The sequence below is a fragment of the Dromiciops gliroides genome, chromosome 3, assembly GCF_019393635.1.
Source record: "Dromiciops gliroides isolate mDroGli1 chromosome 3, mDroGli1.pri, whole genome shotgun sequence".
Classification (NCBI taxonomy): Eukaryota; Metazoa; Chordata; class Mammalia; order Microbiotheria; family Microbiotheriidae; genus Dromiciops; species Dromiciops gliroides.
The window spans coordinates 648,826,230-648,839,928 of NC_057863.1; the positions used below are offsets into that span (position 1 = coordinate 648,826,230).

Consider the following 13,699-nt stretch of genomic DNA (forward strand, 5'->3'; position numbering starts at 1 on the left):
TCACATTCTCAAGTTATATATGTCAGTAGAGGGATTTTCCACACTAAGGGAGTAACAGATCCATGAAGTACTGAAGCTAGATCAGATTACTTGTTTTCCCGGCCTCATCACAAAATGCTGACTCAGGCTTAGATTGTAGTTCCACCAACAGCAAACATTTGTTGAGCACTTACTGTGTCCCAGGCATTGCTCTCAGGACCCCCAATTGTTACCTGATGACCTATTTATTATCATAACCTGATATGGCCTGGGAAGCCTTTCCCACAAGGACAGCTCTGCAGGGCTCCAGACACTCAGGTTTTAGGGGGAGATGCCACCTCATAGGGCAGCTCAAGGAACATGGAACTTTGCTTCCAAGACCCTTCACCCTCACCACCAGCTCCCCTAGCCAGAAAGCTTGGCTGTTGGTGGGCACAGGTGGCTGAGAAGGGGCATTAGTCAAGATGGGTCTCACCTCCTCCAGGCCATGAAGAACACAGGGGGCAGCTCCACAGAATCCCAGAGACCCAGAGTTAGAGCCCCCCTCAAGCAAGGGTCACCAAGTGGGCAGTCCATCCTGCCTGCAGACCTCCAGTGGTGATTGAGAATCGACTGTCTCCTAGGGCAGCTAGAAGTGGTTACACGTGGTGGATGGCACAGATTGATGGAGAGACTCTCAGAAGCTCCCCACAGCGGTGGCATCCTCTGGAGGAGGCTCCTGGTCACAGGTGAGATACCAGATCTGCTGGGTCCAGGGGAGGAGAGAGGGCCTGGGGGATTCTGGCCCAGATCTTGACAAGTGATTGAACACAAGGACCAGGAGGAAGGAGACCAGTCCCAGGGGGTCTGTCCCAGGCACAGTCTCTACATACCTGGCCAGGGGTGTCTTTCCTGAGTCAGAGGCAGAGGGGAAAGTTAGGGCCATCAGTCCACACCCCTCAGCCCTTGGGAAAGGTCCAGCTTTGGAGTTGAGTATTCTCTGATCCAGCTTTGGAGTTGAGTATTCTCTGATGCAGACTAAGGAAATTTATACAGTCAGAGACCTGGGTTTGGATCCCAACTCTGATGCTCACTAGTTGTGTGTCCATGGACAGCTCACTTAACACTCTTAGCTTGTATTGGAAAACCACCTTCTTCCCAGGACCTAACTGTCAGTCTTAAAAGTGTACCCAGGAAATGACCTTGGGTTTGGGACCAGAAGATCTCAGATCCCCTGAAGAGACTGGGACAAACAGATTGATGCATAGGCAGAAGAATCCCCTTCAAACATATCCCACTTATCCTCTCACACAAACTGAGGCAGTCTTGCCAGCCCCAACCTTACCTTGTAGACAGTGACTCTCAGGAGGGCAGGGGATCCTTCTGACCTCTGCCTCCTTCCTCCCCTTTCAGTCTCCATCTTCAGCTGCTGGATCCAACCAGTGTGTGTTCAAGGTATTCCCATCAAAATTGTGCCAAGGCCACCCTATGGAATAGTGGGCAGCAGAGTCATTTTGACTATCCAGGGGTTCTCAGAGCGGGCTCTCAGCTATACTTGGTACAGAAAGACAACAGAGGCCTCCAATAGTATCGCTAGCTACCGTGTTCTTACTGGAGGACAAATAGCAGCAGATAAGCGGGAGAAGGTGCTCCCCAATGGCTCCCTGCTCATCTCCAAGCTCAGTCTCAGTGACACTGATCTCTACATTGTGGAAATTGTTGATTCCAGAGGTCGGATAATTGAAACTGAAAGAGCTCAATTAGCAGTGTATGGTAAGTGCTGCCCTTCCCAATAACCCCTCTCTGTCTGGGGTGAGAGGTCTCTCCTAAGTTCCTTACCCAGGGACCAGGAGAATCTAGAACATGACATACCCCCACAGGAAGGACCCTGAGCAGGTGAAAACTCCTAAGCCTCAACCTGGATAATTGGTCACAGAAACCACATTAGAACTCAGAAGTCCCTAGCTACTGAATCCCCATGGACAAAGGGAACAGAAGGGTTTCTCCCCTCTCCCAGCTGGGTACACAGAGGACTTTGCTGGCTATTTCCTTGTGGAGTAGAATTATTGGCTACCCTGCACTGAACCACTCAGATAATTGGCAGGGCCAGGGACAGTCCAGGGGGATTACCCGAAGGGGACATCTGGAGGCCCAGGTCAGGTCGGGACAAGGTGGATTGACAAGAGCAGCTCTGCCTCACATGTGACCAGGGATCCTGGGCAGAGAGGATGTAAGCCCAGGAAACCTTGGGAAATAAAGGTGGTTGTGAGGGGGCAGTCTATATTTGGGGACAATTTTCTTCTCCTAACTTTCCCAGGCCATACTGTAAAATTAGGAGGGGCCACTGAGGGCTCAGAATGGCACCTGGCCCCCTCCAGTTGTGCCTGAGGCAGGCAGCCTCTTCCTGAAGTTCAACTGCCCCAAGATACTTAAAAGTCCATAACGCAGGAGGTACCTTGTAGAGAGAGGGGACAGTTATTGACCCTCCCTTTCAAGCTGGATCCAGCAGAGCTCAAGTCTAGACTACCCACTGCCCAAGAGCCAGAATGGATGCCTGTTCATCCTGAGGCTCCCAGGGCTGGGAGAGGGAGGACACCTGTATTACCCCCATTTTCTAGGGAAAAGGCCAATACAGAGGGGGCCCAGGCTTCCCTGAAAGACAGACTGGGACAGAGGGGCTCAGATCCTGCTGAGGTCTCAGTTGGATGAGAAGACAAACAGTGTGGGGAGTAAAGGGATCATTTCGGGTTCCAAACAAGGAAAACCTTCCAACTAATGAGAACTTTCCAGTTGGGGAATTGGATTTTCTTGGCCAAGATACTGGAGCAGTTCACCATTTCCTTCTCCAGCTTATTTAACAGATGAGGAAACTGATACAAACAGGCCCAGGGTCACAGAGCTAGTAAGTATCTGAAACCAGATTCAAACTCAGGAACCTGAGTCTTCTTGACTTCAGGTCTAGTGCTCTATTCACTGTGCTACCTAGTTGCCCCTTGATTACCAATAGCTAGCCAGAAATAATCAAAACAATATGGTACTGGCTAAGAAATAGAGAGGTAGGGGGCAGCTAGGTGGTGCAGTGGGAAGAGCACTGGCCCTGGATTCAGGAGGACCTGAGTTCAAATCCAGACTCAGACACTTAACACTAGCTGTGTGACCCTGGGCAAGTCACTTAACCCCAATTGCCTCACTAAAAAGAAAAGAAAAGAAAAGAAAAGAAAAAAGAAAAGAAATAGAGAGGTGGATCAGCACAACAGAATAGATATAAATTACAGTATAGTAAATGGCTATAGTAATCTAGCATATGATAAACCCAAAGATCCAAGATTTTGGAACAAAAACTCACTATTTGACAAAAACTGGTGGGAAAATTGGAAAACAGTATGGCAGAAACTAGGCATAGACCAACATCTAACACTGGACACCAAAGTAATGTCAAAATGGGTACATTATTTACAGATAAAGGATGATACCATAGGCAAATTAAGAGAGCATAGAATCATTTATCTGTCAGATTTATGGAGAGAGGAAGAATTTAGGACCAAAGAAGACATAGAACATGATACAAAATGTAAAATAGATAATTTTTATTATATAAAATTTAAAAGTTTTGCACAAACAAAACTAATGTAACCAAGATTATAAGGAAAGCAGAAAACTGGGAAAGAATTTTTGAAGCAAGTATCTCAGATAAAGGCCTTGTTTCTCAAATATATAGAAAACTGAGTCAAATTTATAAAAAATACAAGTCATTAATGGTCAAAGGATATGAACAGGCTGTTTTCAGACAAATAAAATCACAACTATCTATAATAATATGAAAAAATGCTCTAGGTCACTATTGATCAGAGAAATACATTTAAAAGCAATTCTGAGGTATGACTTCACACCTATCAAAGTGGCAAATATAACAAAAAAAGGAAAATATTGGATATTGGAGGGGATGTGGGAAAACTGGGACACTAATGGATTGTTGGTGGAGTTGTGAAAAGATCTAACCATTCTGGAGAGCAATTTGGAACTATACCCAAATAGCTATAGAAATGTGCATACCCTTTGATCCAGCAATACCACGGCTAGATTTATATCCCAAAGACATCACCCCCACCCCCCGCAAAAAAGAAAAAGACCTATTTGTAGAAAAATATTTATAGTAGCCATTTGTAAATTGGAAATCAAAGGAAAAGCCCATCAATTGAGGAATGGTCAAACAAGCTGTACAACAATATTGTTTGATGAAAAACTGTGAATGGCTTAACTATTCTCAGTAATACAATGATCCACCACAATCCCAAAGGACTAATGATGAATCATACTATCCATTCCTCCAAAGAAAGAACTGGTATTGATGGAACACAGACTGAACCATGCACTTTCTTTCATTGTTTTCCTTTTATTCAAGTTTTCTTATACAAAATTACTAACATGGAAATGTTTTACATAATTGTACATGCATAAACTATATCTGATTGCCTACCACCTTAGGGAGGGAGAAGGGGGGGAGGGAAGGAGAGACAAAATTTGGAACTCAAAACCTTAAATAAGATGTTTATATTTTTTTTGAAAAATTAAAAAGAAGTAAAAAATAGCTAGCATTTATATAATGTCTGAAGATGTGCAATATACTCTATATGTTTCATTTAATTCTCACAAAGACCCTGTGATATAGGCGCAATTATTTGTAAATGAGGAAAATGAGACAGAGAGATTAAGTGACTTTCCCAGAGTCTTTAGCTGAGTCAGGATTCAAATTCAGACCTTCCTGTTCCCCATCCCTCCCCATTCAACATTTCATCCACTGAATGATTTAGATGCCTCCTACCATGGAGGGTCACCTCAGGAGATAGTGACCTCCCCAGAAATGGGAGTCTTCAAGCACGGACTAAATGACCATTTGCCAGGGAAATTTGAGTGGGGATCCCTCATTGAGTCTGAGTTGGACAAGATGACCTCTGAGGCCCGTAAGCAAAAAATTCTCAAAGGTTTTGGGGGGATTTCTAGCTCTGAGGTTGTGTGGTTTGTGGGGAAGGGGTGACAGATGAGTACATCCAGGGTTTTCTTCCGTGGCATGCCTTCTAGAAATTTTCCTAGGTTTATGTCTGTGGAAGGATGCATTCAATAGCTATGGGTTAAGAGGCAGCAGCCAGCAGTAGGGGAGGGCACTGCTGGTCATTCCCAGAGGTCTTTCTATCATTCAACTCCTGGGTAGAAAATATTGTGTGAAGAAAAACCTAGGAATCATCAGTCTCTTGATCCACAAGTATTTCTGAGACACCTATTATGTGCCAGTAATAAGGCTGGATACTGGGCATAAAAGAAAAATATGTTACCCCTAATTTTGAGGAGCAGGAAGAAGAATGGGAGAGTCATCTCCTAGAAAGGGGAAGTCCAAGCTGGCTTCTTTGTTTCCAGGTAATTTGTCCGAGGAGTTGGGAGTGATCCCGTTACTTGAACTTGCCTTTCGAAATTGCCTGGTGAGTTCTGAGAAATTCTGACAAAAGGGCCAAAAGGATAGATTACAGTCCTATTAATTATCAAATGATACAACATAATATTGATTTTCCTCACCAGTTATTGTCACTCAGTGTGACCCATTAACAATGGAAATTATCTGAGTAAATTCTCTTCCTAAATGTGAATGTTTATCACCTGGTGATGTGGTCCCACAGAACCAACTTGCCTGAGTTCTCAATATCAGGTCTGAGGGTTTTGTTGTTCTCTTCTGTCCCAGACATATAACACCTTCTTTCTCCCTCAACTTCTAGGGTTTCAACTTCAACAACTGCCCCTAAAACCGGTGGTCTTTCCTTTAGTCCATTTCACTTGGTGCTATGGGCTATTGGGTTTCCAGTCTTGGTTACAGTGCATGTAATGGGACCAGCTCTGATCTTTCTTTTCAGGGATATTCTAGAGATATGGAGGAGAATTTAAACTTTGCCTCCTTTCATATGCAGAGACTCACCTCTGCATCTTTGTGACAGAAAATGACACACAGAAACTTGACTGGTATGGAACCAGGCTCTTTTCCAGCAAAGGGGAGAGTAACTTTAGCATCAGGTGGCTGCATCTGGCATGTCATGGCTGCCTCCACTCTTTTTATTTTCTAGTGAGGCAATTGGGGTTAAGTGACTTGCCCAGGGTCCCACAGCTAGTAAGTGTTAAGTATCTGAGGCCAGATTTGAACTCAGGTACTTCTGACTCCAGGGCCGGTGCTCCATCCACTGCACCACCTAGCTGCCCCTGCCTCCACTCTTTAGTCTACTAGCTCACTTGACACTGAACACAAGCTTTGTGGGCAGTGGCTGTGAACTCTGAGTGACTGAGTGTATTCCCTCCCCAACACTTTCTCTCACAACGATGGACTTCTCATCTCTTTCAATTTTTTACAAAATTCATTTTGAACTGAAATACAAAAAGATCATTTCCATGTACATAGCACAACATAGAAAGAGGATTCATTATGAAAACAGGAATCTCCATTTCATACTGCTTACCTTTTTTGGAAATACTCTGTAATGAAGACTATACATTGTTTTTAAAGCTGCCTTTCCTTATGAATTTTCCTTTGTTCTCCACTGTGAACTTTTCCCTCAATAATGACTAACATCACATCTCTTTCATATTTACATAGAAGGACCAGATGATATCTAGATTATTCATAGCCCTCAAAGGGGAGACATTGAGGTCCAGTTCAAGGACCCAATGACCTTAGAGTGTCAGACTAAGTCTTATCCACCTGCATAGTATGAATGGCACATCAAAGATGCTTCTGGGTCTGCATATTCAGGAAGTTAAACAAAATCATTCTTAAAACATTATTGCTGTTACTATGTACAATGTTCTCTGGCTCTGCTCACTTCACTTTTGATTATTTCATGCAAGTCTTTCCATATTTTTCTTTCTTTCTTTCTTTTTGCAGGGCAATGAGGGTTAAGTGACTTGCCCAGGGTCACACAGCTAGTGAGTGTCAAGTGTCTGAATCCAGCTTTGAACTCAGGTCCTCCTAAATCCAGGGCCGGTGCTTTATCCACTGTGCCACCTAGCTGCCCCTTTCCATGTTTTTCTAAAACCATTAAGCTTATCATTTCTTATGTAGTATTTATTCCATCACAATCCTTAAAAACCTAGTAGAAAGATCAAACCCTAAACAAAGGTAATTGATTCACAATATTGCAAGATATTCATATTTAGACTATGGCTGCAAAAAAGTGCTGTTGGGCACCTGGGGGAGAGTCCTTTCAAACTGGGAGTGGGCAGAAATCAGGTCAGGTGTCATAGAAGAACTATCACTTGACTTGTGTTTTAAAGGATGGGGAGGAGTTCAATAGGTGAAAGAAGAGAAGGGAGAATATTCTATGTCTATTCTATGCTATTAATCAAGTACCTTGGAAGGAAAGATTGAAAATTATAAACTAAATAATTTAATTCTAAAGAACTTGTGGGTCAAGGCCTGTGAGGCAGATTCAGACTGCATAGATTAGCTCATTACTTTGGGTATTTTTCCTCTTGTCCAAAGTAAGTGTATCAATTTCCATGAGCAACCATTAGCCCATCATGTAGCAGATGGTGATCATTATCAACAGTGACAATGCATGGAGCACTTAAAATATAAAGGGAATGGACATGGATTAGAAGAAAGACTGCATGCAAGAAGACCAGTAAGGAGGATATTGAAAAAAAAAATTGGATGGAAAAATGATGAGCACTTGAATTTAACCAGGGTAGTAGTGAGGAAGAGAAAAGCTAGCTCCCAGGGTATAAATATTAGATGAGTGGTAAAGATAGATCATCTAGCTCACATAGCACCATTCTATAGATTGGGAAATTGATGTCTAAAGAAGGGAAGGAACTTGCCCAAGATCCCACATCTAGCAAATAGGAGAACCAGGATTCTAACTCATGTCTCTAGATTCCAAACTCAGGGCTCCTTTTGTTCCAGACAGATATGAGAGACACTCATTTAAAGATTTTTGAGGAGAAAGTTGAAATAATCAGGATGGTATTTAAGGAATATTAAATTGGGACAGTGATATGAAGGATGAATTAGAGAAGTGAGAGACCAGAAGCAGGAACACTAGTCGCAAAATTATTCCCATAATCTGGAAGAGATGAGATGAAGGGATCTGGAGTGGAAGCAAAGAGGAGGTAAGAGATGTGAGAGATGCTATCCAAGTAGAATCAAGATGAATAACCATAACATTAGAGAGAATATTACAACTGATTAGATACCAGGCAGAGCCAAAACAGAGAAAGAAAATTATAGACCAATTTCCCTAATTAATGTCGATGCAAAAATCTGTTTTGTTCTGTTTTATCTGTCTGTCTGTCTGTTCCTTTGTTTATTTATTTATTTATTTTGATTTATTGATTGATTGATCTATTTGTTTATTTGTTTGTTTACTTATTTATTCATTCATACATTCATTTACTTGTACATTCATTCATTCATCTGTTTAGTTGTTTATTTTTTGTGGGGCAATGAGGGATAAGTTACTTGCCCAGGGTCCCACAGCTAGTATCAAGTTTCTGAGGTTGCATTTGATCCAAGGTCCTCCTAAATCCAGGGCTGATGCTTTATCGACTGCGCCACCTAGCTGCCTCAATGCAAAAAACTTAAATAAAACATGAGCAAGGAGATTACAGCAATTCATCACCAGGATAATACACTATGACCAGGTGGGATTGATTGATTGATTGGTTTGTTTATTTATCTGTCTCTCTATCTATCTGTTTATTTTGTTTGTTTGTTTGTTTGTTTGTTTTTTTACGGGGCAATGAGGGTTAAGTGACTTCCCCAAGGTCCAACAGATAATAAGAGTCAAGTGTCTGAACTCAGGTCCTCTTGAATGCAGGACTGGTGCATTATCCACTGCACCGCCTAGCTGCCTCACCATGTGGAATTTGTACTAGGAATGCAGGGCTGGTTCAACCTTAGGAAAACTATCAAAATAATCAACCACATCAATAAGAAAACTAACCAAAATCATATCATTATCTCAATAGATGCAGAGAAAGCTTTTGACAAAATGCAGCACCCATTCCTATTAAAAACACTAGAGAGGGGGCACCTAGGTGGCACAGCAGAGAAGGCACCAGCCTTGGAGTACCAGTCAGGAGGACCTGAGTTCAAATCCTGCCTCAAACAATTGACACTTACTAGCTGCGTGACCCTGGGCAAGTCACTTTACCCCAATTGCCTCACCAAAAACAAAAAACAAAACAAAACAAAACAAAAACCCCTAATACTTCATTAAAAATTAAAACACACACACACACTAGAGAGCATGGGAATTAGTGGAGTTTTCCTTAAAATAATAAGCAGTATCTATGTAAAACCATCAGCAAACATTATATGTAATTGGGATAAGTTGGAGGCATTCCCAATAATATCAGGGGTGAAATAGGGATGTCCATTATCACCTCTATTATTTAATATTGTGCTAGATATGTTAGCTGTAGCAATAAGAAAAGAAAAAGGAATTAAAGGAATTAGAATGGGTAAGGAGGAAACAAAACTATCACTTTTCACAGATGGTATGATGGTATACTTAGAGAATCCTAGACAATCAATACCCTTTGACCCAGCAATACCACTACTAGGTCTATATCCCAAAGACATCATAGAAAAGGGAAAAAGACCTACATGTACAAAAATATTTATAGCAGCTCTCTTTGTGGTGGCAAAGAATTGGAAATCGAGGGAATGCCCATCAACTGGAGAATGGCTAAACAAGTTGTGGTATATGAATGTAATGGAATACTATTGTGCTGTAAGAAATGATGAGCAGGCAAATTTCAGAAAAACCTGGAAATACTTAAGTGGATTGATGTTGAGTGAAGTGAACAGAACCAGGAGAACATTGTACACTATAACAGCAACATTCTGTGATGATCAGCTGTGATAGTCTTGTCTCTTCTCAGCAGTGCAGTGAACCAAAACAATTCCAAAGAACTCACGATGGAAAATACTCTCCACATCCAGAAAAAAGAACTGTGGATTCTGGATGCAGATTAAACTATAATTGTTTCTACTTTTCTTTTTGTTTTTTCTTTTTTGAGGTATTTTCTTTTTGTTATGTTGCTTCTTTCACAACATGACTAATACAGAAATATGTTTAATGTTATTGTACATATATAACCTATATCAGTTTGCTTTCTGTCTTGGGGAGGAGGGAGAAAGGGATGGAGGAAGAAAAATTTTCAACTAAAAATCTTATGAAAACTGTTGAAAACTATTTTTCCATGTAACCAGAAAATATTAAAATACTTTTATGATCAAAAACATAAAAAACCCAAATTGATTAGATGTGAGGTTTGAAGGAGAGAGGTCAAAGATGTTTCCCACTCTGAACCTGGGTTGTTGGGAGATCAACAAAAATGGAGAAGGGCAGCATCGGGAGAAAACCATCACATCATAAGTCCAGAGATTGGGCCTGCACAGTGTGATGTGTTTGCTCGGTATTCAGGTGTTACCAATTATTTGTCAGAGACCTTGCATGCTGACCTTGTCAAAGAGACACCCAGGTTCTTAGGAACAAAGGTCAAGTCGGCTTCATTGATCAGCAAACATTTAGTAAGTACTTACAGAGTGCCATGTACTAGTGCTAGGCACTTCATGTTGGAGACCCTTCAAACACATTCAAGGTTCTTTTTCTATTCTCTCTCCACAGAAGAAAAGTGTCCAGGAAAAGGGAATGGCTCCTCACTCTCTGGAGAGTCCATCGTTGGCATTGTGATTGGAGTCCTACTTGGAGTGATTTTGATGGGGGCCCTCATCTATTTCCTGTTCTTTAGAAAGACTGGAAGGTAGACTGATGCTTTCTATGGTTGTCCTCCCTCCTACTCTGTCTCCCAGAATAGGGGAGAGATACCAGCATGGTCTTATGCACCCTGAACCCTTTTTGGGGACCTAGACTACCTCTTTCCCGAACTCCTCCTTTTCAGCAATAATTCCCTTGGTTGTCCTTCTTCTCTGGGCTTTCATCCTCCCCCATCCCTCACATTTAATTGCTTCTTGGAAACAAGTATTCACTTCCCCATTGGGGTGGGGACTAGACCTAACCATTTTTCTCAGACCCTGAAACAAAGGGACTGAAGTCCAAGAAGGCAGAGAAGTAGAGAATGGAAGGGGCTACAGGAAGAAAGGAGATAAGTCACTACCCAAAAGCTAGTGAGAAACCAAGTGAGGGAAAAGGCAACTGAGACAGATCCAGACTGCGTGGAAAAGCTGAGAAAGAGAATCATTGTACATAGGGGCGAAGAAACCAACATTGAGGTGGTTCTACTTCAGGGATGAGCCCTGTCAGAGGGAAAAGAAGCCTGGAGACCGGGGGAGGGCTCATGAAATCTAAGGCGATCCAAAGACAAGTCTTTATGATCCAAAGTCCTTCTGGCTTAGGGGGCTCAGTTGTTCTGATTGAGATCTCATCCACTTCTTTCTTATATTTCTTCAGGGCCAGTGAACATCATCTTACAGAGCACAAATCCTCAGCACCCAACCACAGTAAGTAAAGGCTCTGACCAGCCCATTTACTTTCCAGCGGGTTCTCCTGGGAGCCCCTTGCCCTGAAAGACTCCTCTAGCCTCCAGTCCTGTGCCTTCCCCTCTTTGGGGGCCTTTGTCTTCCCAAGGCCAGTTCCCTCCTGATCTAACTTGCAGAGGGGGCCTGAGAGTGTCCCCGCCCATCCCTGGGTCTCTTCCTTTGGTGGGCTTTCCTGTGGGTGCTCTGGGATCCTCCTGCCCCTCCTCCGCACTGAGGAATCTATCTAGAGGAACATCAGAATCACTTTGAGGCTTTTATGGAGAGAGAGGGAATCTGAAATGGACTAACCAGGAAGCTCCCCATGCCAATCCTCTGCTGCTGAGGCTGATGGTCCGGGACTGTGAACACTGAGGAAGCATTTCCTCCTGAGGCTGGTGGTCCCTCTGTAATCCCTAGGTCCTTCCCAAAGCCTTCTCCTTCTCCTACTTTCTCTTTCCCTGGGAAGAAGGTGAGAATCCTGGGGCAGCACAAGAAATGAAGAAAAGGGTGAGGGGGGCTCCCTCTCTCACTGCCCAGGACTGGCATGCTGCTGATTTCTAACCGCTGTCCCCCTGCTCCCCCAGGTCAGACCTACTCTGATAGCTCAGCTAATGGGTAAGCTTTGTCCTTCCCACCAGGGGATCAATCTATTCATATAAACTGGGTACAGAGAAGGTAGATGATAACAATCACAAGAGCTTACACAGACACAGCATTTTAAAGTCTCCAAAGCAATATCCTCTCATTTGGCCCCATAGCAAGAGCATTACCCTCATCCCTCATTTTACTGATGAGAAAACTGAGGCTAAGGAGAAGCAGGTCAAGAACTCACCCTCAGTCCCCTCAAATCCACCCATACCACCTCACGGACCCTCTTCTTGTCACTCCACACCTGCATTCATTCTTTTTTTGGGGGGAGGGGGTTGTTTTTATTTTTATTTTTGCAGGGCAATGGGGGTTAAGTGACTTGCCCAGGGTCACACAGTTAGTAAGTGTCAAGTGTCTGAGGCCAGATTTGAACTCAGGTACTCCTGAATCCAGGGCCAGTGCTTTATCCACTGCGCCCCCTAGCTGCCCTGCATTCATTCTTTAAGGAGCCGCTTCTCCAGCTCACCTGGGCCCCATCCCCAAACCACCTTCTCAGCCACTTGCTTAGCACGAGGGCCTATGGGATAGACCCTGCCCCCTCCAGGAACATGTCTAAAAAAAAGAGAATTCTGAGGGGAAATAGGACTGAGACCTACAGTGTTTTGGTTTTGTTTTGTTTTGTTTTGCAAGGCAATGAGGGTTAAGTGACTCACCCAGGGCCACACAGCTAGTGTCAAGTGTCTGAGGCTGGATTTGAACTCAGGTCCTCCTGAATCCGAGACCAGTGCTTTATCGACTGTGCCACCTAGCTGCCCCCAGAGACCTACAGCATTGCCCAGAATCTCTCTTTCTCTCTCTTTCTCTCTCTCTCTTTCATACACACACACACACACACACACACACACACACACACACAGGATATCCCTTTCATGAAAGTACCTCCCTTAAAAACTATTAAAAAACTGAGACGGTTACCTCAGGAGGTAGTGAGGTCCCTGCTATTGAAGGTCTTCAAGTATAGGCTGCATAGCCAACTGACTAGGGAGAAGCTTACAAGGGGGTCTGTGCTCCAGGCCCAAGTTAGACTAGATGGGCTCCTTTCCAGCCCTCAGGGGTTGATGCCTTCTTCCACCGTGCAATGTGCTTCCTATGGATTCCTCTCTGTCCCTTCCAGACTGACGAAGTATCCTATATCTCTGAGTACATCAATACCTAGAAACCACCTGCCATGGCTCAGTGTCCATTATCAGAGACTTGGCTTGAAATCAAAATCAAATGACCCACAGCCCATTCTGCACCATGGATGTATTTCCTGTGATCTTCCTCCATTTCCCTCAAGCTGCAAGTCAGCAGCCTCAGTGTCCAGCTCTACCACATTCCCACCAACCTCAGGGCAGGGGGAGGAGGAGAGAGGTCCACTCTTTCACCTCCCCAAGGCTGCCTAGCCAAGCCCCTCTTCTTCATTATCAACAGATGACAGAACACCTGGGCTACTTCTCAGAAGCTCACCTTCCTTTCCTCCTCAAAATTCAGCACCATGGGCAGTGACATACCTGGGCTTCTCTCTCCGCTCAAAGCACATTCATCAGTCCTGCTTGTAACTTGGTCAGTGAGGACAATGTGACCTGGGGG

The 13,699-nt window shown here is 43.5% G+C and overlaps 1 protein-coding gene and 1 long non-coding RNA gene across 2 annotated transcripts in view; one reads left to right on the top strand and one right to left on the bottom strand.

Annotated features, from left to right (window-relative positions):
* The window catches only part of LOC122751749 (carcinoembryonic antigen-related cell adhesion molecule 1-like), a 106,298-nt gene that overhangs the window by 53,998 nt on the left and 38,601 nt on the right, over positions 1–13,699 (bottom strand). The window lies entirely within an intron of this gene.
* Positions 7,903–11,450, top strand: LOC122751752. The gene is made up of 3 exons (XR_006355804.1): positions 7,903–8,103; positions 10,629–10,764; positions 11,412–11,450. It is a non-coding gene; the product is annotated as an uncharacterized LOC122751752 (long non-coding RNA).